Source organism: Dermacentor variabilis, chromosome 3, assembly GCF_050947875.1.
Source record: "Dermacentor variabilis isolate Ectoservices chromosome 3, ASM5094787v1, whole genome shotgun sequence".
In the NCBI taxonomy this organism is placed as follows: Eukaryota; Metazoa; Arthropoda; class Arachnida; order Ixodida; family Ixodidae; genus Dermacentor; species Dermacentor variabilis.
In genome coordinates, this window is record NC_134570.1 from 101673654 (window position 1) to 101700713 (window position 27060).

Genomic DNA, 27060 nt, shown 5'->3' on the forward strand with positions numbered 1-27060 from the left:
GGAACCACTGAAGCGAGCGCGGGCAATCTGACGCGCGTCTGATGCCATAGGAATCACGTCGCGGGCATAGTAGATGTGCAACTGTGTGACTTGTGGAAGTACAGTGTCTAGAGCAAAACGGGATCATGGCCAAACAGTAGAAAAACGGTGAGTTACGTGCAGTGTGATGGCGGGATGAATTGTACGCGAAAGTGACGTACGGCAGAGAGACGTCCCAGTCCTGGTGGTCTGAAGAAACGTACAAAGGCAGCATGCCGGTAAGTGCTCTGTTCTGTCACTCTGTGAGACCGTTAGTCTGTGGATGATAAGCAGTGGCTATTTTCAGTAGAGCATAGGCGGAGGATATCAATTACCTTTGATAAGAAGTAACGTCCGCGATCCGTGAAAAGCTGGCGGGGAGCACCGTGGTGCAGGATGACGTTGTGTAGAAAGAAATCGGCGGCGTCAGTGGCACAACTTGTAGTTAGGGCTCCCATAATGGCGAAGCTCGGGGCATAATCGGTTGCAACTGCAACCCATTTGTTGCCCTTAGTGTAGAAAGGGAAAGGGCCAAGTAGGTTGAGTCCCACGCGAAAGAAAGGCTCAGTAGAAACATCGATGGGTTGTAAAAGCCCAGCTGGAGCCATGGGTGTGGTTTCCGGCGTTGGCAAAGGTCGCAAGCAGTCACAGGTCGGGCCAGAAGAAACGGCGCCGGACTCGGTCAAAGGTGCGAGTACACTGAGATGTCCAGCGGTGGGCACGTGGTTGAGTTGTTGAAGCGCGGTGCGTTGAAGGTGCCACAGTACGGCGAGTAGTATGTCAGCACCATCAGAGTGTAAGTTGCATTTGTACAGGACTCCGTCGAAAATACAGAATAGACAAAGGGTAGGATCAGGAGTGGGCGAGGTTAACCGATCTATGATGGTTCGCAGAAAGGAATCACGGCGCTGTTCATCGCCAGTGTTGAGGAAACCTGTGATGGACATAACACTGGTATCGAATTCGAGGTCTGTGGCTCTTGGGAGGGTCAAGAGGGTGGTGGGCCAAGCAGTCGGCGTCCTGATGTAAATGGTCGGATTTGTACACTACAGAGAAAGTGTACCCTTGCAAGAGGGATGCCCAACGCGCTGTAGGGTCCTTCAACAAGGACAGCCAGCAGAGCGCGTGGTGATCGCTAATTACGCGGAAATGGCGTCCAAATAGGTATGGGCGAAACTTCGCTATCGCCCAAACTAGCGCTAGGCACTCTCGATCCCAGATAGAATAGTTTGGCTCGGCTCTGGACAGAAGACGGCTTGCGTAAGCGATAACGCACCCTTTACCATGCTGAATCTGGGTAAGGACAGCCACAATGTTCTGACCACTCGCATCTGTACGGACTTCAGTGGGCGCTGAAAGGTAAAAATGGGCTAAAATTGGGGAGCTCGTCAAGAGTCTCATGAGTGCTGTGAAGCCTTCGGTCTGCCGCTCTCCCAACGTGAAAACGACGTCGTTCTTCAAAAGATCGGGGAGAGGGCGCGCAATGTCAGCAAAATATTGAACAAAGCAAAGAAAGTACGAGCATAAGCCTATGAAGCTGCGAGCGTCTTTAAATGAGCAAGGCTCATGAAAGTCTTGCAGGGCTCGAACTTTCGTCGGGTGCGGTTGAATTCCATTGGCTTTTACAATGTGCCCGAGAACGGTGATTGCACGACGAACGATGTGACATTTCGACGAATTCAGCCGAAGTTTCGTTGCGCTAAACACAGCAAACAAAGTCGCGACACGGTCAATATGGGTTTCAAAAGTTGGAGCAAAAATAACTACGTAGTCGAGGTAGCACAGACAGATGGTCCACTTGAAGCCTTGGAGAAGGGTGTCCATCATTCTCTCGAACGTAGCCGGGGCATTGCAGAGCCCGAAGAGCATGAATCTGCATTGAAAAAAATCGATCAGGCATAATAAATGCTGTCTTCTCGCGATGCTTCTCATCAACAGCGATGTGCCAGTAGCCCGAGCGTAGAAAGCATTTCGCGCCGTGGAGACAGTCGAGTGCGTCATCAATACCAGGCAATGGATACGCGCCATTCTTGGTGATCTTTTTCAGATGGCGATCATAATCATCATCAGCAGCAGCAGCCTAGTTACGCCCACTGCAGGGCAAAGGCCTCTCCCATACTTCTCCACCTACCCCGGTCATGTACTGATTGTGGCCATGTCCCTGCAAACGTCTTAATGTCATCCGCCCACCTAACTTTCTGCCGCCCCCTGCTACGCTTCCCTTCCCTTGGAATCCAGTCCGTAACCCTTAATGACCATCGGTTATCTTCCCTCCTCATTACATGTCAGGCCCATGCCCATTTCTTTTTCTTGATTTCAACTACGATGTCATTTACCCGCGCTTGTTGTCTCACCCAATCTGCTCTTTTCTTATCCCTTAACGTTACACCCATCATTCTTCTTTCCATAGCTCGTTGCGTCGTCCTCAATTTCAGCAGAACACTTTTCGTAAGCCTCCAGGTTTCTGCCCCATATGTGAGTACTGGTAACACACAGCTGTTATACAGTTTCCTTTTGAGGGGTATAAAGTTTGTAAACAGGGATGAAGTGCCTCAGACAGGCTGGCCAACGTTTCGATAGGAGGACCTATCTTCGTCAAAGGCGGCCTCGTCATCCGTGAGGATGACGAGGCCGCCTTTGACGAAGATAGGTCCTCCTATCGAAACGTTGGCCAGCCTGTCTGAGGCACTTCATCCCTGTTTACAAACTTTATACCACAGTGTGCTCTTCCATCTGTCAGCCCCTTTCTTGTTTTTGGACTTTTGAGGGGTAGTGGCAACCTGCTGTTCATGATTTGAGAATGAATGCCAAACACACCCCAGCCCATTCTTATTCTTCTGGTTATTTCTGTCTCACGATCCGGATCCGTGGTCACTACCTGCCCTAAGTAGATGTATTCCCTTACCACTTCCAGTGCCTCGCTACCTATCGTAAACTCCTGTTCTCTTCCGAGACTGTTAAACATTACTTTAGTTTTTTGCAGATTAATTTTCAGACCCACCCTTCTGCTTTTCCTCTCCAGGTCAGTGAGCATGCATTGCAATTGGTCTCCTGAGTTACTAAGCAAGGCAATATCATCAGCGAATCGCAAGTTGCTAAGGTATTCACCATCAACTTTTATCCCCAATTCTTCCCACTCCAGGTCTCTGAATACCTCCTGTAAACATGCTGTGAATAGCATTGGAGAGATCGTATCTCCCTGTCTGGCGCCTTTCTTTATTGGGATTTTGTTGCTTTCTTTGTGGAGGACTACAGTGGATGTGGAGCCGCTATAGATATCTTCCAGTATTTTTACATATGGCTCATCTACACCCTGATTCCGTAATGCCTCCAGGACTGCTGAGGTTTCGACTGAATCAAACGCTTTCTCGTAATCAATGAAAGCTATATATAAGGATTGGTTATATTCTGCACATTTCTCTATCACTTGATTGATAGTGTGAATATGGTCTATTGTTGAGTAGCCTTTACGGAATCCTGCCTGTTCCTTTGGTTGACAGAAGTCTAAGGTGTTCCTGGTTCTATTTGCGATTACCTTAGTAAATACATTGTAGGCAACGGACAGTAAGCTGATCGGTCTATAATTTTTCAGGTCTTTGGCGTCCCCTTTCTTAAGGATTAGGATTATGTTAGCGTTCTTCCAAGATTCCGGTACGCTCGAGGTTATGAGGCATTGCGTATACAGGGTGGCCGGTTTCTCTAGAACAATCTGACCACCATCCTTCAACAAATCTGCTGTTCCCTGATCCTCCCCAGCTGCCTTCCCCCTTTGCATAGCTCCTAAGGCTTTCTTTACTTCTTCTGGCGTTACCTGTGGGATTTCGAATTGCTCTAGGCTATTCTCTCTTCCACTATCGTCGTGGGTGCCACTGGTACTGTATAAATCTCTACAGAACTCCTCAGCCACTTCAACTATCTCACCCATATTAGTAAGGATATTGCCGGCTTTGTCTCTTAACGCACACATATGATTCTTGCCTATTCCTAGTTTCTTCTTCACTGTTTTTAGGCTTCCTCCGTTCCTGAGAGCCTGTTCAATTCTATCCATATTATAGTTCCTGATGTCCGCAGTCTTACGCTTGTTGATTTGCTTAGAAAGTTCTGCCAGTTCTATTCTAGCTGTAGGGTTAGAGGCTTTCATACATTGGCGTTTCTTGATCAGATCTTTCGTCCCCTGCGATAGCTTACTCGTTTCCTGTCTAACAACCGTTACCACCGACTTCTATTGCGCACTCCTTAATGATGCCCATGAGATTGTCGTTCATTGCTTCCACACTATGGTCCTCTTCCTGAGTTAAAGCCGAATACCTGTTCTGTAGCTTGATCCGGAATTCCTCTAGTTTCCCTCTTACCGCTAACTCATTGATTGGCTTCTTGTGTACCAGTTTCTTTCGTTCCCTCCTCAAGTCTAGGCTAATTTGAGTTCTTACCATTCTATGGTCACTGCAGCGTACCTTGCAGAGCAGGTCTACATCTTGTATGATGCCAAGGTTCGCGCAGAGTATGAAGTCGATTTCATTTCTAGTCTCACCATTCGGGCTCCTCCACGTCCACTTTCGGCTAACCCGCTTACGGAAAAAGGTATTCATTATCCGCATATTCTTCCGTTCTGCAAACTCTACTAATAACTCTCCTCTGCTATTCCTAGAGCCGATGCCATAGTCCCCCACTGACTTGTCTCCAGCCTGCTTCTTGCCTACCCTGGCATTGAAGTCGCCCATCAGTATAGTGTATTTTGTTTTGACTTTACCTATCGCCGATTCCACGTCTTCATAAAAGCTTTCGACTTCCTGGTCATCATGACTGCATGTAGGGGCTTGTAGACTTGTACCATCTTCAATTTGTACCTCTTATTAAGTTTCACAACAAGACCTGCCACCCTCTCGTTAATGCTATAGAATTCCTGTATGTTACCAGCTATTTCCTTATTAATCAGGAATCCGACTCCTAGTTCTCGTCTCTCCGCTAAGCCCCGGTAGCACAGTACGTGCCCGCTTTTTAGCACTGTATATGCTTCTTTTGTCCTCCTAACCTCACTGAGCCCTATTATATCCCATTTACTGCCCTCTAATTCCTCCAATAACACTGCTAGACTCGCCTGACTAGATAACGTTCTAACGTTAAACGTTGCCAGGTTCAGATTCCAATGGCGGCCTGTCCGGAGCCAGGTATTCTTAGCACCCTCTGCAGCGTCACAGATCTGACCGCCGCCGTGATCAGTTGCTTCGCGGCTGCTGGGGACTGAGGGCCGGGGTTTGATTGTTGTATTCATATAGGAGGTTGTGGCCAAGTACTGCATCAGGATGGCCAATCTTGCTCTGATGAGAGAGTGCGTTACCGGTTCTTGTCACCGGGATCAGGCCGCACTCCAGGCCTCCAGGTGATAATCAACACAAAATCTCCAAGTGTTGTTTTTTTCTTGTCCAGGACAACCTGTGAGGCCCACGGGCTAGCGGAAGGCTCGATGATGTTCTTCTTGAGCAGTTTCGCGACTACGCTTGGATTGATGCTGCGCTCCACAGCAGACACGCGGTAGGGGCAGCGATGGACGGGACTTGCGTCGCCGCTGTGAATCCGGTGAGCGACAACGGCTGTCTGGCCCAGTGGTCGGTCATTGAAATAAAGAAGTATCGCGGGAATTTAACACAATGCGCCTAAGGTCTTTAGTTTGAGCTGGAGAGAGGTGGCTAGCGATCATTTTATGGACGTCATGGTAGGGTGACGAAGAACAGGAACACACGACGATAGAACTGACAGAGGCAGAAATAGTGAGCGCGAGTGGAGATATCTCGTACCCGTGCACAGGTGTCACATGGGCCACTGTTACCCGTAAGAACATGTGCAACAGACCCAAAATTCAGAGGGCGAACCCAAGTAGAATTATCGACAATTGGGACAACGGTACTTGGGAGCGCCACGCCATGCTGTGGGATAACTTCTACAAGTGGAGAGACGATGTAGTTGCCATCAGAAACATGTGGTCCAGCGTTAAAAGGTACAATAGTAGCGGCTTGAGACGTCAACCGGGTGAATTCGGCAGAACACAGTGACGGATTATGTGCATCAGAAAAGAAGTAGGTGTCAGAAGGAAGGTCCAACTGCACGACAGTTGTAGCGCAGTCAATTAAGGCAGAATGGGTCGAAAGAAAAACCAGCCTCAAAATCACGTCATGCGGACAGCGCTCTTGCACAATAAATAAGGCGGTGCTGTACACATGCCGACAACCGGTGACGTACTGCCGTCGGCAACGCGTTTACGAGGGAATTGACTAGGACCCCATCCACCTCAACGTCTAATATACTTCCAGCGTATGCAATGTGATCAGAGGATTTGCAGGCCGGGTCGTTGATGCAGTGTCACCTCCGGGAGCTGCACCAACTAGCTTTCCTGTGTGGCACGAACCCGGGGGAAGAGGAACGCTGGGCCTGCGGCAAACGAGACCAATGACTTGGGGGCGATGGTGACCGGCAGGTTCGGAAGGTAGAAGGTACGGTATCGGTACTGGTATAGGGAGGAAGCACAGAGAAACAGGGAGCACCTTGATCTACACGGTCACACGGGAAGATCCACCTTAGGGGTGATGACCAATGACGGCGGTGTTTACGAGCGATATGTCAAACACGCGAGCAATTGAAACAAGTTGGCCTATCGTTTGGTGTTCTCCAGTCGGCTGAGTTACGACGGCGAGTTGGAACCGCCGAAAACGGGGAAGCAGTCTCTGGGCGGGGCCGGTCCTGACTGACAGCCGCATCACAAATGGGTCAGAGAGACGGCAGCCCTAAATTTGGTATCTTTTGTCTGACAATGGCCTGTATAAGGAGACAGAACATGCGTTATCTGGACACTGTTGCCGAGAAATGGCGGGAGACACGGATCCGAGCTCGCGATGAATTAACCGCGTTAGATTTTCTTGTCCAGACAAAGGTGGTCTACGTGGCTGTTCTTTACACGAAGACGTAGAAGCTGTATTTGGTATCCTGTTGAACTGCTGTGCAATGCAGTGCGAAATTGCGGCACTCTTTAATGATCACATCCACCGAGTCATACTTCTTGCAGATAGGCAGGTTAAGTGCGTCATTTGCTATGCCCTTCAGGATCTGACAAGTCTTGTCGATCTCGTTCATGTCTGTCAACTTTACGGCAGAGCGCGAGGGCACCTTGAATATATGCCACCTAAAATTCTGCTGAGGTTTGAGCACGGGTCGATAGCTCCTTCGCTGCCAGCTGACGGCCAAAGGGCTTTCCAGAGAGGTCTAGAAGCTTTTGCTTTCAGAAGTCCCAAATTGTTATGTCGTGTTCGTGGGTCTCGTACCAGACTAGCGCTTCGTCTCGGAGCTAGAATATCGCATTCGCTGGCATTAGCGTTGGGTCCCCTGATTATTTTCGCTTACACGCTCATACCAGGAAATCCAGTCTTCAACGTCCGTAATATCTACGCCATTGAAGGTCCCTGGGTTCCGTGGCTGGGACAAAACAACGGAGGTCAGAGTTTGTGGCACTGGAGGTGGGCGGGCGGCAATTGTGGCGCTTTGGCTGTCAGTCATCGTGCCAGGACTCACGCGGCGACTGCTGCGGAGCTACGTGTTGGTACCCCGCACCTCCATTAAAATGATGCGAGGCGGAGACAAGCACGGAGGCTGCTTATATAAGGCGAATGTTGAAGGCAACAGCTGACATCAGAACATGGCGGCCGAAGTGCCCTAGTAAGGACAACACTTCTTCGTCATTGTCTCTTGTCTGCACGTACTGTTTTGTACCGCAACAATATTATCGCACTGTAGTGACGCTTAAGAGCACAGTAGCAAAACTATGAATTACGAAACTAACTTTAATTGGGTGAACTTGTGCCCATAAAATCAAGTGAGATTCAAAGCCCCACATTAGCGGCCAACACATTCGGTGACCGCCGCAATCTCATCTGCGGGTCAAGCGCGTCGGCTTTTATTCATGACTCGACGAAGCTTCCGGCGCAATCGCTGGTGCCCGCGTGCCTTCCAGAAAGTACTACACAGTTCGCGTCGCGCATACGTTAGAGAAGGTTCAGTGACAACTGAAAACGGAGGGAACCATCAATAACATTCGAGAGACTTCCGACACATGCAGGCGCGTCCTACGCAGAGTGATAATGTTTAGCATTTGTTGCCCGGCGAAAAATGGTCATGGGAGAAACAAAGAAGTACAAGTGTCACTACAGTAACTCCAACCTCAAGATCTTTGGAATAAACTGCGAGGAACTAATTATTGGTTCAGGCATTGATGTCATAGTAATACAATATGGCGGTGCATTGGACAAATATATTTGATGTCTCATTTGGGTTAGCGATCGTAATATTAAGGCTATGCAGTAGTGCCTAAGGGACTGTATATCTTTACCGTGCATAAGAAACGCCTACAAAAAAAAAGAAACATCAAAAGAGACATTATTCCGATTTGAATAAGTGCAACTCACGAAAGCCATGATGACGTGCCTCTAGCTGGTTGGCAAATATTTTTTTTCTCACTGCTGATCACACAGTTCGTAGCAACAAATGTCAAACTACGCTTAACGCCTTGGCTCATGTGGTAAATTGTTCACATTAGTCCACGTCATCATTACCCTGCAGGATTTTCGGGACAATTACATCTATTTCACGTAAACAAAATGCTTGCTTTGGGCGAGGTTAAATATATATTTCTGCTGACAATCCTGCATTATATGAAATGTACAGAATGAACTGCGAGAAAATTGCAAGCTTTATTAAATAAACCGCTTGCCTTTAGGCTCTGCATTCATTCTACAATACTTGTTAGCTCGTGGTTTGCTTGTTACTAAACGCATCCGTTTGCATGTCAAACATGAATGTCAGTGTAGTGATGGACAAGCATTAATATTGAATTGTCTATACTTTGGAAACAGCTCTGTGAAAATAAAGCCGGTTTCCTAAAATGCTTGGCTACAACTAAATAATTAAATGTAAAGTACTTCACCTCCTTGTAGCATGATCCAAGTGAGAATCGCCCCCGTCAATACAGTGCTGATGGCCAGGGCACTTGACACCAGTAGTTTGCACGTATGTGTGTTGCGCCTACAAAAAAAGGCATAAATTAACCCCAATGGCGGCTCGTTGAAACCTGCTCTTCTAGGGTTACATTTATGTGCGCTTTCTACTTAATCCGGCACATAGATTTTCTATTATGCCCAAAATCATGTCACTACTTATGTTTGCCTACTTTAAGAAGTCAGAAAAAAATATTTGCCTGTTAAGGGACAGCTCGACCGTTCCGCTCTAGCATGTCTGCGCGAATACGTCCTCTCGCTTCGTCGACACGGTAATGCCAGCAAGCCACAGTAGTTCCTTTTAGAGCGCAGCCCTTAATAGCCCGTTCCTGCGGTGAGCGACAGCGACTTCGGTGTAAACGAGCGAGGCGAATAATAAGATCGAACGAGGAGCGCAGCGGTAGATGAAAGAAAGACAACAGCTAAGAGAGGAGGAAGAAAGCGCAGGAGGAGGGTGCAGCGCCACCATGAGGCGGAAAGCGGAGGAGGAGCGGATGGGAGACGGCCTGCGTATGTGCTGAGTTGCCGGTGGCCACGGCATCCTCCGCCGCGTCAGCGATCTCATCTGCGCTTCCAAGGAAGGGGGAGGGGGCGGAGTGCTCTAAGGTGGGGAGGGCTACACTCGTTCATGGCGTCGTAGTAGTAGTAACTTTGAAGGGGAAAAAAGAAGATATAAGTGCAGTACCGTAACTGTATCTTGCTTAGGAGGTCACCTCAACAGTACTGCACGGGTAAGGGGTAAGGGGAATAAAAGAGTTGAGAGAAATAAAGATGAAGGGGGACGAGAAAAAACAAGCGTGAAACGGGGCTTATGACCGCGTATAATGGTTGTAGGAATCAAAGAACTCAATTAGAGCAGCAAATGCTCTTTTGAGTGAACATGAAAAACCTCAAGGAAAAAGAAAGTCCTCGGGACGGTATGTCGGGAGTCCTAGGCGTCGGTAGGAGGCGATTAGAGTTTCCCGAGTTGTGCTGCAAGCCGCGCAGTCGAGGAGTATGTGTGCGAGTGTCTCATCAACTCCAGGAATCCAATTCTGGCAGACGGAACTGACAGTGCCTGAATGGCGAGAGATCCGCTCCGCTCTTTTGAAACAGCCAATGCCAAGACGAAGTAAAACGGTCCTATCGGGCCGTGAGAGTCCCAGTTTTGGTAGCGGCAGGGGTGGAACGCCGGCAGCAACGGGATTGTCAGGGTGTTTCTTGACGTGACTGCATGCTATACTAATTGGCGTGCCGTGTCAAACAGGGAGACGAAGTTGGCACGGGGCGTGATGTAAGAGTGTGCCACTTTGGCGAGGTGATCGGCTCGTTCATTACCATAGATTCCGACGTACGAAGGAACCCATTGGAAAATCAGATCATAGCCCATTCGGTGTGCGTAATCAAACTTCAAGGAAAGTCGTTGTGCAATGAGGGGGCCTCTCTCCCCTTTGGCGAGCATGAGTCCGCTGCTGAGGTCAGTCCGCTGTACCAGCGTGTGTGACGGGGATCACAGTTCCTGCAAGGGGCATGACGATCGGCTTCAATGCAAGGCTCTATGTGGCGCTCCTTTTGATGGGCTCGCCGCTGGCACTGGTGTATACGACTTCCCGGCGACGAAGCGCTGATCTCGTCGTTGGTGGAACGAAAGCGTGAGAAGAAAACTGTAGTGCCGCGCAAAACGGGCTCTGCCACGACGATGGCTACGATGCGGTGCCAGAGTAGCGTGGAGCGTCCGTATGGAAACAGAGAGATGCATGCATGGAGTTCTGTCTGTGGCGGCTTCTCTGAATCGCGCCCACGCGTCACCCGTGCATTGCCTCTCGCCATCTCCCGATTAGCGAGGCCGACGCGCTACGCTTCGCTCCGTTTGATAGAGCCGCATGAGATAAATTGCCCGCGCCAGCCAATATACCGCGAAATAAAAACACTTCTAAAGCTGCGCTCGCATTTTCGAATTAGGGAGTATCGTAATCATCGGAGAATTTTTATTGTTTTTCCGGAATGATTTATTCCGAAGAAAGCTCTTCCACCAAACCAGTTAGCATCATGGGAGACTATACATAGATCGTATCCGTTTAAAGCTCTACGCATCACTGCTGCCGTCCCATTACAAGTCATTTGTTCCCTGATTCGCATAATCATTTTAGGGTCTGCAACGGCCTGACAAGAAGACAGTCGTTTTGTCAAAAACGTTGTTTCTAGCCCGACATTGTAGCCGTCATGTCACATCTCAGATTTACAAATACCAATAAAATGTCGCAGTTTCCCCCGAAATGCGAATAATCGATTATGATAGCAAATTAGTTGGTAGCTATACGAAGCAACGATAATAGTTTTATCCGCCGTATAAATTTGTAAACATTCGCCTACTAAGTTAACAAGTAGGTGTCACGCGCGTACAGGTAAACATGAACACATCACGCTCGATGACTACGGAAATTCGCTGTGAAAATGCTGGAGTTAGCAATCGCTGCAGAAGCAACAAGCGATTTCATGTTTTCGTATCTATCGCTTCAACGCAAGCGAAACGTCGCAAAGCACAGCGCATACAAAGCTACCGGCACTACGCGCACTCTGTAAACATCAACGATCGCTTTGAAGAGGAGGCCCGCGAGGGCGCGCACTTTGACGACGTCGCAGATGACTCGAAGATACTCCGCCAGCACGGGCGCGCCGTAAGCACAGCCCCCGGATAACAACGCTCCCGCCCGCCTCCCTCGCCTCACCCCCGTGCCTCAGGCCTAGCAGGAGTGGGCGCGCTAGTGGCGCGCGTTCCTCGCCCGCACACGCGAGATTGAGCCATGTTCGCGGCTCACCCTCGCACGCTTTCACTTGCACATACAACATACGGCGGGCGGCAACGATATTATTGACCTTGGACTTCATACAGAACCTCATTGCCCGCGAACGCCGACGGCACTAATGCACCTGGAGTGTCCATATAATACCTATCGCAAGAGAACACGATTATCCAACTACTGCAAGGTTTGACTTACTTCAGTTTCTGCCATTGGAGAGCCCCGCGCAACTACTCAGTAAAAAGCCCCGCAGCGACTGGCTTGAGAAATTTGTTGTAGTTCACGGAAACAAAACAAAAATTGGAGGACGCTTAAGCTTCGCCTTCAAGAGTGGAACGCGGTGGCGTTATCGCACTCCGTTCGCACCGCTCATTCATTCGCTCGGCATGCTGTCGAGTCACACAAAGACTTTGTTTTCATATACAACACTTGCATCCTGGAAATTGGAAGGGGAGAGAGCGAGAAAACTTATTAAACGCAAGGGTATTCGGGCATCCTCGCACCGGTCCCCGCCCGGCCCCGATGCGCTCAAACAAGACGAAGGGGAGAAGCGGTCGAGCGGCGCGCCACCTTTAGGGGCAGCGCCGTACATTGCGAGGAGGAAGGTCTTCTGTTTTTGCCGCAAGATGGCTCTGCGTGTGCACCAAGCACAGAAGAAATGTAGTGGCAACGTACTTCGCTACTCGTTTAATTGAGACTTCTGTAAATTACATGCTCATAATTACCTATATGCACCGCAGTATAACTCTCTACAGCACGTTTCTAAGGCAACATCGCATTCACTAGAGGCGCTCTTGTCCAGTTTGAACCATCGAACTCGTGGCTTTTTGTTTTTAGTCGCTAAAATCTTTTATGTGATGCAAGCGCTATGTCTGACGAGGATGTCTGTACAAAAGCTGCATAGAGTTTTTGCGATGTTTATTTGGGCCTCTACATGGGAACGTACAAGTCGTAGTAATCTGTACCATAGAGTGTTGAATGGTGGGCTGGGGTTGTCACATTTGTTCCTCAAACATATTGTATGGAGGTTTCTTTTTTTGCGTGATCAAAAGGATGTTTTTCTGAGAACAATGATTCAAGCTCGACTGCGCGATTCATTGCCTGATTAGGTAGTGTCGTCCATGTATACGGGGCCAATGCCTTTAAGTGCTTTCTTGCGTGAAGTGGTCGCCTCTTTCCAAACACTAAAAGCGAGATTTTCTAGTGAATATCTGGCCGCTGTTACTAGTAAGAAGTTGTATAAAGATCTTGTTGATGTATGCCAGCCTGTACCGGTATATCGCACAGTATTTGTTTTAGGTTCCGAACGAGATGTTCTTAAGAGAGTTAAACGAATGCCGGTAAGAGCCTTCTGTTAAATATTTCTTTTTTCAACTATACAGGCACTCTCCCAGTGAAAACGTGGTTGCAAAGTAATGGCATTTTTGTACCTTGGTCTGTGAATTGCCATATATTCAAAAAACCGGAGACGATTGAGCATATCTTTCTGGACTGCCATGACGCAGTGTTTTTGTGGTATATTCTAAAACGCTGCTTTAAAAAGGAATTGCCGTTAAATGCTTTCCGGATACGCTTCCTGCTATGCGCGGAACCAGAGGGAGAGCCTGTTGATCTGTTAATACTTGTGTGCATGCATAGCGTGTGGCGAACGCGTATGGATATTAGACATGAGCGCATCCTTCAGGCCCCAGCACATGAATACTTCATTGAAAGTGTGCGATATGTACGCGAACTTTTCTGTGCACCGAGTCATCCTCCTGATTGGCTAAGTGCTTTGGACAAAGTGACTAGCCTACATCGCTCTTATCGCACCACACTGGTCCGGCATTGACTAGTTGTTTTTATGGCCATGAAGTTTTCACATTGTACTGTCTTTTGCAAAGTCGGTTATAAAAATACAAGAAAACTCATGGCTGAGTGTTAGCGTCTCTGTCTAGCACTCCGGAGACCCTGGTTCGATTCCCACTCAGCCCATCTTGCAAGTTTTTTTTTTATGAATTGCCTTCCGGGATTTTTCGCTCATGGCCAACGCCACCGACGCCGGCGACAACTGCTTTTCTGCGACATGAGCTCCTTAACGCTGTCGTGTTAAAACAAATCACTACGTTCTAGACATCCAACAGCATGGCAGAGAGCCTCTGCAGTGCAGGTTGAAGGCCGCTTCTGAGCTTCTTTGTGAACAACTCGCCCAAAGAGGAGAGGCACATCCAAGAGTCTAAAAAAAATCGGACAGATACTAGGCCACCGGTACCCAGCAAGGAAGTATAGCTGTTATCTTGTTGCCCTTCTGCTGCCTGTGCAAAATAATGGCAACAATAAAAGCGTTATATCTACCCACAAGCTCATTGAGAGGGTGATCGCCTCCACACTTACTCTTCTCCTATATATCCTGCGGAAAGAAGAAGAAAGGAAATGAATTTGTAAGAACTGTTTCCTAAATAACTCCTGCTATACTGCAACCTGAAAAGCACTAAGTCTATCTTGTTGTTCCTCTACTCCCATTCATACATATCAGGCAACGTTGAGGAAGCTGCGCAATTGTGTGGTGCACAGTAAATTGCCTTACGCCATTCAGGATGCATAAGTGTGCAAAGCAGTCTATAACACCCACCCTCCCACCCGTAAGGAGTATAAGGCTATGCGTTATACACAGATTTACACCCTCACACAGCCTTAAAGGCGTAAATTAGTTTACAGTGTAGGGTCACTCCACGCATTTCTCGGTGCGGTTGTTCTTTGATCTGAGAAGCCTCTAGTGATTAACGACTTCCTACATTACAAACACAATTTGGCAACACAAGTTTGCGTCAAAGGATGTATTGCTTGTGTACCCTGCTTCCAGTATGTGGCGCACCATATTTTCGACCCACGAGCAAGTGATGCGTTGTGGCCGCTGGTCGCTGCAACATCTCATTCCTCTCGTTTGGTGATATATAGGTTCAGGTCTACGAATTCTTTCATTTAATGAATGCGTTTATATATATTGGCATGTAAAATTGTCAGGCCTTATTGCACGTCAGAATACAATAGGCGTGTCTATTTCTCTTATATGTGACGAACTAGTTTTGGTGGACGATGTGAACAGTGGACAAAAGTTCGTTACCCTTTGTAGCGGTGCTAAATATTAAACTGAGAATACATGCGTCTACAGATGGAAACGGCAGCTCCCTACGGTACCTTTCCATTGTACTCAAGCCACCTCGTCTTAACCCCGTCTCCAGACGAGCAACGTCGTCGTCCTACTGCCTCCTTTCAAATAAAGCACGAGTGGCTTCTGTGTGCCAGGGCAAAGTTCGCAACCAGAAAATAATGTAACCGGCCCTCTTTAAGTCGCATTCCTCTGGGCCAGATATCTGAGCATAAATTGTAGCATGTTATAGCAAACTGCAGAACCAGGACAAGCTACTTGTTACAGTTTTTCTATAGCCACACCGCCCAGATTGTGCGTTGTAGTAGATAGTCCTGCAATTTTCATTACCTTCCATTTTCAACATGAGCGGTACAATTCAACAACGATCTTGGGAAACTACCGGAACACCCACCGATGGATGGTGTTGCTCGCATCCACTTCTGTTGGCGAGGCATACCTGCGTATTCCGAGGCGATCAACTGGCAATATGAAGTAATTCACGCAAAATGTATTTACAGTGCCCAATGTCTTGCGAAGGCAAGAAAAAAAATGCGTTAGACTTGAGGGAGCGGCAGCGATGTAATTACTTTCTCAAGTTCTCAGAAGAGAAGCGAATGAAGTTGCATTTGGCATGGCGGTAGCAAATCTATTGTCAGTAATATAAACTTCAGGAACAATCGGAAAATTAGTGAAAAGATTTCTCCTGAATGGACATAACGCGATATGGTCATACGAGTTGCGACTGCCATGTTATATGAAGTTACGATACGCAATATATCTCCGTAAGTACGAGTTCTGGATAGGTCAGTCGCCTAGGGCATCGGAACCAGCCCTCGGGCTTCATGAAAAAAAAGAAAGACACAATCCGCAGGTAGCATGCGCTGCTGTGAACATTTCAGCGCAATTTTGCACACTCACGCGAGGCGTGGTGCTCCCAAGTGCAGCGTGAAGTCACCTTTTTCTCAAATACTTCTTTTCAACAGGGGCTTTCTCCTCGCCCGTTTCAGGACGGCCGAATGCCCCATCCCCCCGAAAGAAGTAAGCCGGCATATTCCCATAGAGCGCTGCCATTTGCTGATAGTTGACCTCAATCAAGGAGCGTATTTGGATCAGTGCGCTTCATCCTGATGTTACTGTGCATACAAGTTGATGTTTTAAAAGAACAAGGCTGAAGTAAATGAAAATCTGCACTTCCGATTTCGCGAAGAATTACGCACTTCCGACTGAAGCTGTCTACCTCGTGCTCACGCTCGGCGGCATCCGCTCACAGCAGGGTTGAAGCTTCCACCGCACAGCTCATCTGGTGTCCCAGGCGTCGGGTCTAGCTAATATGGATTAGCCTCGAACACTCGACTAGCCTCAAACCACGGTAGACTTCTGCACCGGGCCACAAATACGCTATGCATGCCGCACCTTGCGAGGAATGGCAGTTAGCATCGACAATGGGCGCGCGCCTGCACGCCCTCACTGCTCGCTAGACGTGGTTTCTGTTTGTCTATTGATAGAGCTTCAAAATGCGCCATCTGGATTTACCTACTATTGATGCCTGGCAAAGCCAGTCCGCATAGCGTAGCACAGTTGGCCTGGAGCACACGTGCTGGCACTCCGGCCTTGCCGGTCACTTTATACCTGCGCTTAAAGGCTTGTGGTTGCGTAGCGTCCGCCGCCGGGTGCCACGACAATCCCTGTAGCCGTAAAGGCCGGGGGTGGTGCCCCGCCCCTCTACCGCCACCGGCGCTGCCCACCTTCTTCGAAATGGAGGACGTTGAAGTAGAATGGGAAAGGTAGGTATTGCGTTCGCGCTGTCAAAGCCCTGTACTCCTTGAAAAATTCATTCGGTAATAGGTCACTAGGAAGCAGGATATTCTTTCCAAGGAGTTTTTGATGCTTGATGTTTGATGCAAGGAAAGTTGGTTCAGGGCCAGTTTAACTCTTCGCAACATCGAAGTTTCTCAAGTACGTTCCCACTGTTCTCACGTAGACCATGAGTGCTGGAGTATTATCATATTTAATTTCATGGTTCCATCGGGTAGTTCTACGCAATAAAAAGCAGTAGTTGTAGGATAAGTGTGATATAAACGACGGGGTAAATAGAAATTAGTTAGAGTATTTTCTAATATTTGAAAAAGGCCCTTAGCTGCTTATTAAATCTGAAGCACAAATATAGTTTCGCTTGTTGCGTAGCTGGAAACAACCACTGAAGAAATACTGAACGGAAAGCTTCACGACATTGCTGCGATACAGCTGCTGCAAATGTATCAGTTTCTGAAAGAAGATATTGTACCGTAGCAGCTGCTAAAGAGAAAGCTGTCTCGCGCTCCGGTAAAGTTAAATTTAATCGTTAAAAAGTCCAAGTGAGCGTCCGATTGTGTAATTACGGAGCTTTATTACAGCATATTGCAGCAAATAAAAGTAGGTGTGTTGAAGTTAGGAAATTTGCGGGTGCCAGTTGGTATGAGCTAGCACAAGCCAGGGGTAATTGGAGATTGCTGGTAGAGGTATTAGTCCTGTAATATACATAAAATAGGCTGATGACGATCATTATTAAATTATTGATGATGATGGTGGTGACAGCAAATTCATGTACATATTGAGCGCAAGCGCTAGCATTTCGTGATGTGATTGCTCCCAGCGAGTACGCAAGCGACGTTAGGGCCCTTGCGTCGGTATACGCTGCTTTGAGCGTACAAGGTGGCACCGGTCTAAGCGCGTGCCATATATTAAATCGCTCGGATACCCTGTTAGGCCCCTTGGTTCCCAATATAGTTGGCTTAGATGTGCGTCATGAAAATCTCACAGCAAATATTTATGACCATTGAGCACAGTTTCCAAGATACGTTTTCGACTTTTTGGGGCTTTAGGTCCGGCGATGGAAGCTTTACCGTAGCCGTACATGGACTCCGAAATTTCGCCGGGTGTCTGGATTGCAAGGCGTGCTGCAAGATCTTAGAGGCCACAGAAAATGAATGTTTTCTCGTACTGTAATAGGACTGAAAGTTGAGCGAGTCGGTGCCGATTAATTCTCGGCACAACGCTAATAGACAACACGTAAAGAACGAAAAGGCAAGAGAAGACAAGAAAGCTTCGCTCGCCAACGGTGATAAAAGCAAGAGAAGTTTTATTATAGCTTATATATAATTTATAATAAAACTATGTTCAGTGTTCCGTAAAAGTGTTTGTACATTTTCCTTCAAAGTTGATTGTCAAGTGCACCGTGCCGAGCAAGTTTAGCGTGTAGCACATGACTGCGTTGATCGCGAAGTAGGAATGAGCGGTTCTTGTACTGATAGTAGGTCGGCGGATAAGAATACCGTGCGCACTACATGCACTCTGCATGCAATTACCAAACTTATCGTTTAATAAGGCGCAGATCACAGTGATCGTAGCTGGACACTTAAAATCTAGCCTTCGTAATATTATGGTGAAAAGAAAACAAGAGAGACTCACTCGTCAGCGACGAAACTCAACGGCGCGGGTGAAGGAGTAATCTCTTCTTCGTAACCTTTGGCAAGATTTGTGATGATGATGATGATGATGATGATGATGGTGATGATGATTACGTCCCTCTTTTATGGCTCGTACCTAGTAAGGTGGACAGGATGAGTGCTTGCTTGCTCCTCATTTGTGGCGCTTTCCCATTACGGGCTATTGGTGAAGAAGCTTGTCGTTATAGCTTAAAAGGTAGGAGAGAGGGAAAAACCTAAATGGCATGTTTACCAAGGAATTTCCTCAGCGACGCGTAATTCAGTTTCTAGACATTTCCTTGGTCTACGAACAAAATCACGTTTGTTGGCAGTACTCCCAAAGATCTTCGAAGCCGTTGTTAAATTTTCAATGCAAGCATTCCAACGTAGTAAAAAACGGAATTGACACGTCGTGCCTTAAGTCTTCCCTCACCAGATCCTGCATGCACAAAATGACCGCCAGTTTTAATGCGCAGGTCCGGCGCCTATTAGAAGCAGGTTATCCTTGCGTAGCAGTCGTCATTGTGGCTGAACGCCTAAAGAAGTCTGTTTCGAGGGGGACGGACGTGATTACAGAAAGCAGTAATAACAAAGAAGAGTAGTGGCTATTCCGTACATTAATTCAGTATCGCGCAGCCTTAAAAAAGTTGCAAGTAGACATGATGTTAATGTTGCTTTCACTGCTCCCAATAAGCTAGGTAAGATATGCGCTGTCATGCAGAGGAAAAATGAGCAGGTAAAAAGCAAAAAAGAACAAATATTTGTCCTGTGTAGCACAATAAGAACAACAGTTTTACTGACTGTCGAATGGGTGTGGTTTATAAAGTTCCCTTTAGCTGTGGCCAGTTCTAAGTGGGGCAAACGGGGCGGTGTATTAATCAGAGGCTAATGGAACACAAAAGGTCGTTGACCGGTGGATCGCCTTCTAATCTTTCCCTACATAGCCAAGATTGTAGCTGCACGCCAGAGTTAGATGAATGCGCAATATTGCACAGGCACAAGAATGAAGATGCGCGCCTTAGGGTAGAGGCATGGCATATCTATAATGGTGGAAGTGCGTGTGTGAGTCAGCCTTCGATTACTTTACATAAGGAAGAGGTTAAGTGCCTTAACAGCTATCATTCGCGTAGACCGGCACATGTACCCGAGTGACACGTGGTGATACCATTCCAGAGTTTGCACAGATGAGTTTTGTGTCATCTTTCGTCTTTTCGCCTCAGTGCTTCCTTTAGTTGATAGTCGGCGTTCGTGTTGTCCACTTCTCTTCTCTTGTGTCCTGTCTGCACGCGTTACCTTTTTGCATAATGGATCCTTATCAACTAGCTCAGCTTTCTGTCGTTCTAGTGTGTGTGTGTGTGTGTGCGTGCGTGTGTGCGTGCGTGTGCGTGTGTGTGTGTGTGTGCGTGCGGGCGCGCGCGCGCGCGCGCGTGTGTGTGTGTGTGTGTGTGTGTGTGCGTGCGCGCGCGCGCGTGTGTTTGTGTGTGTGTGTGTGTGTGTGTGTGTGTGTGTGTGTGTGTGTGTGTGTGTGTGTGTGTGTGTGCGTGTGTGTGCGTGCGTGCGTGCTTGCGTGTTTTTTTTCTGGTGCTATTAGAACGCAGAATCGCCAATTCCATGAGTTACTAAATTGTTGATGTTGAGAATTAACATGGTAGCCTTCTTGTATCACAGAGATAGTCGCAAATGGCCATGCAGATGTTCCTGTGGCTAAAGCCCCATGAAGAAACTTTGAAACAGTGGATATTTTGAGTGGTTAAACGACACCCAATTTTCGTAATGAAAATTCGTATTCCTTCCTTTGATTTGTAAATCAATGGCATCTTACTAGAAATGGACCAATGTTTTCGGGATCCTGACAGGAATGACACAGAGGGCAAGCTGCCTACGAAGCTACTCAATCCAGTTTCCTTTTTCTTTTTACATATGTAAATGAGCATATGGGCTGGCACAAAAAAAAAAATGTTGCGCTCTAGACTAAGTGTCAAAACCCAATACATGCGTTTGCACTTTGTTACAATTTTCCGACGAAAGGGTAAAAGTAAAGGCGGTTTCGTAATGCTTTGATCAAGGCATGATGTATAAGTACACAAGCGAAGAAAACGGAGAATCAGATAGCAAGAAAGCCAGAAGCGCTAACTTATTAAATTTGAAAGATTTCGGTAATGCCAAGACACGAACACATGTGTATATCATTTTTTAACAGGTCTAGAACTGAATAAATACTTGCCTTCTCTACGAAAACAGTCATCAGGAGTAAATTATAGCATGTTCACCTGTACAAATACCTTTACCTGTACAAAGCTTTTTCAAAAATAATTTTTTCCTAGCCCGTAGGGTTATGTAATTCTGGACCTGCGCCTGCTGTTGAGTGTAATCAGTGTTGAGTATTTCATTGCCTAAATTGGATATATCAATACAATATTCTCTAACGATATGAAATTTCATCGGGGCGCTCGTCGCCGGGAGGCCTGTCTTCGGAGGAGCCCAAGACCAGCAGCAGGACTCCATTAGCTGTAGCCGCCCGGTGTGATATCTTGAAGAAATCGAACTGGTCTCGAAAATCGACGATTTCGCGCAATGCTGCAAAGTGCTTGCAAATGTACTTTGTGTAATCTATCATGCTTGGGCAACGTAGCTACCTGTATTACTGTAAAATGAATAATTTTGAAGAAATACTAAGACAAGTTCGGAACACAAGGTGTATATATCGTACTTATTATAGGGAGTAATTGATTAATGTTTAACGTTTCAATTAAACGCTGGGGCTGTGAGATAGAGAAGGGTTTCGAAACAATTTTGCAGCTTTTAAGGGGACTTCCCGAACTGTTATTTTGCAACGATGGCGCGTGGTGGCATGGTCCGTATGCAAAAAAAAAAAAAACGCCAGTCACGTAACCTGCGTCGCAGTCCCACATTTTCGCTTTTAAACGCAATTATTAATTATTAAAAAAATTAACTTGTGTATGCGTCCCTCGTATTGCCAAGAAAGTACTTAGCGTAGCCTTTTGACGAGTCATCGGCATTTTATTCAGATGTGAGTTAGATGGACGCACCACGCGCGTTTCCGCCGTCACCTTCGCCGTCGCCGTTAGCTTACGCATAAAGTCCAAGAACGTCAGAATCGTCGCCGAGCGGCGTGTGCTGTATGTGGGAGTGAAAACGTGCGAGGGTGAGTGAGCCGGCTATCGCGGCTCAATCTCGCGCACGCAAGCGATGAAATTGGGGAGGAAGTGTACAGTCTACCGCCGCGCGCAAGGATCTGGGTGAAGGTAAAGAGAGGGGTACGTTCCCTTCCGGGCTACAACTCGGGTGTGCAGCGAGCACTTGCGCGAGGAAGATTTCTGTGACGGCTTTGGAGCCGCGATGTTCAGCGAGCAGTAGGCAGTGTGCACTGACACGCTCGGTCCCGCGCGCGTGCTGCCCGGCTAATGTCATGAAGATTTGATCTGTGAACGTGTTGATGCTAGATACTGGCAAGTTCATTGGAATGGAAAGGCAAATGTAACGAGCGCGTTAAAACAGGCATGTAGCGTGGGCTCATATTTGTATTAGTACGAAAAAATTACTGTGCTGGAATAGGAAAAAAAAGCAGGGAGAATTGCTCCCTAAGAAGACCGATAAACATACAGTGCAATAAAACTTGAGAAATAATGGCATTGAAACGCCCAGGAATTAAGGAAAAAAAACTAGTCATCGCGACAGCACACTACAAGTCGCCGTAGGCGTCGAAGTGACTAGTTCTGACGAAACTATTTTTAACAGCTTTGACAGCATCCACACAACAATCTTTGCTTGTATACTGTCAAATACTGATATGATATGGCCTAAACCTCAGGCCGCGGTGCGAAAACGCGCTCGTAGGCAAAGCGAAACATCATGCGCGGATCTGCATGCAGACGCGTAGTCGGTTGCTGCGAATGCGTGCGATCGCTGAATTGAGGCTTCATTCTGTTATGCTTCATTTGGTTACACAAACAGCGCAATATAAGAGCATATTTCACATAGTTTTGTCGCAGCGATTGCCTACCTTTCACGCAATAAACCGGTTGGGAGGACTGAATCGTGGCGACCACGTGCAGTGGGTGTTGAATGTAGGTGTTCGCTAAAGAGATAGCGTCTGTAAACCATTCTGCTTTTTCTGCTTGCCCAGCATTATTATTTCGGCATTAAAAGTCTTTTGTCGTTTCGAGAGTACTGATAGAAATATCCAGGAAGGCTCCTGCGTATTGTTTTCATTTAGCACCCAAACCTATGAGGAGCGCGCCGCGTTATCTCTCACACTACGCAGGTGAGGCGCTTCCGCCAGATAGCGACACTGTAAGTCTTCGTCGCCAATAGGCTACAAAGAACGCCACGCAGTATATAACAATTCCTCAGCGGTGAGTTTCTGCCCAAAGTTTTATTGCGATGTCAATTACACGGACACTGCAAGCGCATTGGTGCCGTCGCCGTCGCCGTGATGTAGCATATAAAGTTCCAAGATGATGACACGGTCGCCGCGCGCCCTACGCTGTATGTGCGAGTAATACATGCGAGAGGAGCCGACGATCGCAGCTCAATCGAGAGCCTGCGCTCAAGAGAGGAGAGCGGGGAGGAACCACGCCGTTTTCCGTCGCATGGGAAACGCCCAACGTAGTAAGGCAGCGGGGGGAGGAGAGGACAGGGGCGGCATTCTACTCCGGCTCTAACGTCGTATGCGGCGGCTGCGCACGGTTGCGAGGCCGTATCTCCAGAGCAATCTTCGTTGGGGCAAGAGATGCTGCGTCGAAGGCTCGTAGCTTTGCGCGTGCTGTGTGTTCTCGGCCTGAGTTTGCGTTGAAGCGATACACAGCGCGAAGGTAACTTCGCTCGCTGCTGCTACCGCCCTTGCTCATGCCTTCGTTTCAACTGCAGGTGTCCGCGATCATCGAGTGTGACGTGTTTATTTTTGCCGTGCGCGCAAACACCGTGCTTGTTATTTAGGGAGCAATCGATTGCTTACAAGTTGATACAGCCGATAAAAGTGATATGCTTACTTTGCATGACTGTCTCCTAATTTCCTATTGCAATCGATGCTTTGACTTTGTGGCGAAACCGCGAATTTGTTAAAGTAGTTTCTTTTTTTATGTGAAAGTACCAAATGGCTGAGTGAGTTAAAATGCCGATGTTCGGCGCCTGTAGCCATTAAACAGGACCTAAATTTCTATTGGCTGCAACACCACGCCACAAGCTTGCCTCGATGGATTTTCCATTGGTTGCGACGCCATGGCGCAGCGTGCTTCAACGGAGCAGAGCGGGCGAAAGGGAGCACCTGCTGCAGCAGTAGCGCGCCAGGTGTTGAATCAGGAGAGAGGGCATCACGGCAATGCCAAATCATCCTCGCTCTCGCTCTCAAAAATCTGTGCTGTCCGCGCAAGCTGTCATCTGGATACTAACTGTGCCTCGGTAAGGCCAATTGAATACGCGCCAAGCGTCTGAACGCGCCCGCCCGTGAGGAGTTCATAACTCGGTGTTGCATTCAGCGGCCATCAACTGGACAACAATGCTTTCGCATTTACAACCAAAATGAAGTGCCTGGGTGTCCTCGGAATTTTTGTGTGCACGTGTCTATGGCGTCGTAATTTTAAGAGTAGTAGGTACGCGATGTATTGCCTTATCTGTAGAAATCTATTTTTAAACTGGTTTTCCTAGTCGGGGCGTACGCCTATGAAATACAAAGGGCTACAAATAGCTTTCGAGCGGTTGCTTTGAATCGCACAAGCTTGCGCACTGCTGAGAGCTGAATTGCGTATAACGCAAGGAGAAATATGTTTTCTTTTTTTTGCATAATAACGATATCTTGACGTAATTATTTTAGGCGCACACTATCATGCGTTGGAGAGATAATGATGCGTATCAGCGTAATGGGGCTACAGCAGTTGCGATAACTTGGTACTCGATTCTTCTGGAGTGTTGCCGAACAAGGACATACAGACGCAAACATTGAAAACTCCGTGTCGTGTTTCGCTCTATGTATCCGTCTCCTCGAGCATGGCAAAAGTGGTTCATCACCAACTAGCTCACACGACATGTGCACTTCAAAAAATTAACTGCAGCGGAACTGTGAATTCGTGCTGAATTGGATCCAGGGTGTCGTGAAATTAATGAGCAAACTTCCAGATGAGCGAGCCGAAACGGGCGCCAGGAATAAAGGTTTGCTTCGCCTAGTTGGGCAACTAGCAAGCTCATATTCCGAAATTTTATTTTCAGTCGAAAAATGCACACACAAAATAATATGGAAGCATGTCAGACTCCTGTACACGTGATGGCGAAAGCCTGCTGCACACGTGGTAATGTATTAGGTTATATGATTGGAGGGGCTAGGCTTATTGACTGACATATTGAGCTGCAGTGTGAAGTAAACGTGTGGCGCTGTAGGTTGGTCTCCTCTGCGAGGCTTGCGAGCCCCTAATAATATTCTACCTCAGGGCTCTTTAGTTCTTTCTTTCATTCACTCTTTCTTAATTTCTGTCGTACTTTTCATTTTTTTGTTCCTTTACCATTGTTCTTTCGGTCATCCTTTCCTTGATTCTCTCTATATTTACTTCTTAATTCACATGGAGCCATTGCGTATTTGCTTGTTCAAAGAGATGTTAGCCATTCCTGAGGACATTTTTTATATCACAGATCTTTTTCGTATTACTGGATGAGACGCCGCATGTTTTAGGTATGAGCCATTGCAACAGGCCACTTAAGACTTTCGGCGTAATAGATCAGGAGGGAAGATCTTAGAATCCTAGTAATTCACAATCGCGCCACTACTGCTGCATATCGCCGCCAGCAAGTGTCACTATCCACAGCTATCGCTGAGAAGTTAAAAAGTGGTGCGGCGACGAAATGGCCCCGAGTCCGAGGCCATTTCAAAATCGGTCAGACCTGACCGTTGTAGCCTGAGAGTCTTGATGCACGTTCCAGACCAACCGTGTTTTGACTCGGTAGCGTCAAGGGCCTCGTGTCGCATAAAACACAATGTCAGCGTTGGCGTCCGACGCCGGCCTCCCCGTGAGCAAAAATTCCCGTACATTTTAGGTATATGCCAAGCTGGTTGTATTCATATAGTAGGTTGTGGCCAAGTACTGCACCAGGGTGGCCAATCTTGGTCTGGTGAGGGAGTGTGTTACCGGTTCTGGTCACCGGGACCAGGCCGAACTCCAAGACTGTTTGTGCACTTTTATCAATACGCGAATTTTATTTTAATCCGGTGGTAAATTGCGCGGCACCGGGATTCAAACCACGGTCCTGTTGCGCGAGTGGCGGATGCTCTAACTCTACGCCACCGCTGCACCCGGGGTAGTTGGAGAAGTTTGGAAGAGGCTTTTGCCCTGTAGTGGGCGTAACCAGGATGATGGTGATGATGATGATGATTATAATGATGATATGTCATGCCTTGCTGTATGATATGCGGCATATGCGTGTTATATTGCCAAACCATTCTGTCAATAAAGTTGATCATATTGTGTCTCGTATTCCTAACAAAATTATTTCATGTAATTTTCAGAATGACACCCAACAAGCAAATGCCATGAAACAAAATAGCGACAGCGCATCCTTTTTATGTTCGATCTTCTCAGGAAGAAATAGGCTGAAGTGCGAAACAATAATGGGAACCTGAAAATGATGCAACTTTTGGTGCAGTCATTGCATGATCCTCGGGATCGGCCAACGTAAGAGACCGTGTTTTTCACGAGAAAGCTCGCCTTCGTGCATAGCGCTCGCCGCGAGCGTTCCCCGGTAAACATTACGGTTACGTAAGCTGTTGTGCCCGGGTAGCGTGAGGAGCAGTCAGGGATCCGTGAATGATACCTAGATCAATTCTTCAAGACGAAGCTTAAGCGTACTCTAACTTTAATGGAGGGTGTCGAAAACTCGCTTGTATATCTTATAACCTCGGCTACGTCGCGATGATGCGCCCATCGATAAGTACCGCCATTGTCAACAAAATATTTTTGACCCCCGAGTATGAATGAACTGCGTTTGTACGGTGGTCTATTCGCGTAAAATATTTAGTTGCTACATAATAGGCTCAGACTGCTCTCCCCACTCTAGGAATTGCTGACGAAAGACCGTCTCCTGAAATGGGGCTGCCAAAAGCGGGATGACTTTCAAAAAGTCGAAAAACGGCTTACGCGGCGCCAAGCTGCGTACTTACTTCGAGTCTGGACTGCGTACCGCTTGGCGTGCGATATTTCACCGAACGGAATCGGAGCGGTTCTTTCCCATCGCATTGGCAATGTTGACAAGACAACTGGCTTTTGTTCTAGAACACAATACAAAGCTCAAAGGAATCATAAACACAACTTGAGCTCGAAGCATTGGCCCTAATGTTCAGCGTATCGATGTTTCGGGACTACCTATTGTGAAGAACCTTCACCTTGATCGCAGATCATAAGCCCCTGATTGGGAGATTTCGGGAAGGCCGCCCAGCACCAATTATGATAGCAGCAAGAATTGAGCATTAGGATGATTCAAAAAGCACACCCATAAAAAATAGGGTGCAAATGTGGCTCAGTCAACTCGAGTGCAGACGCGCTGAGTCAGCATGTTCTAGAGACCACCGAGGTTACGTTAGAGGAACTACACGAGTGCGTACACTTGCTGCCGCACCTAGATGGCAG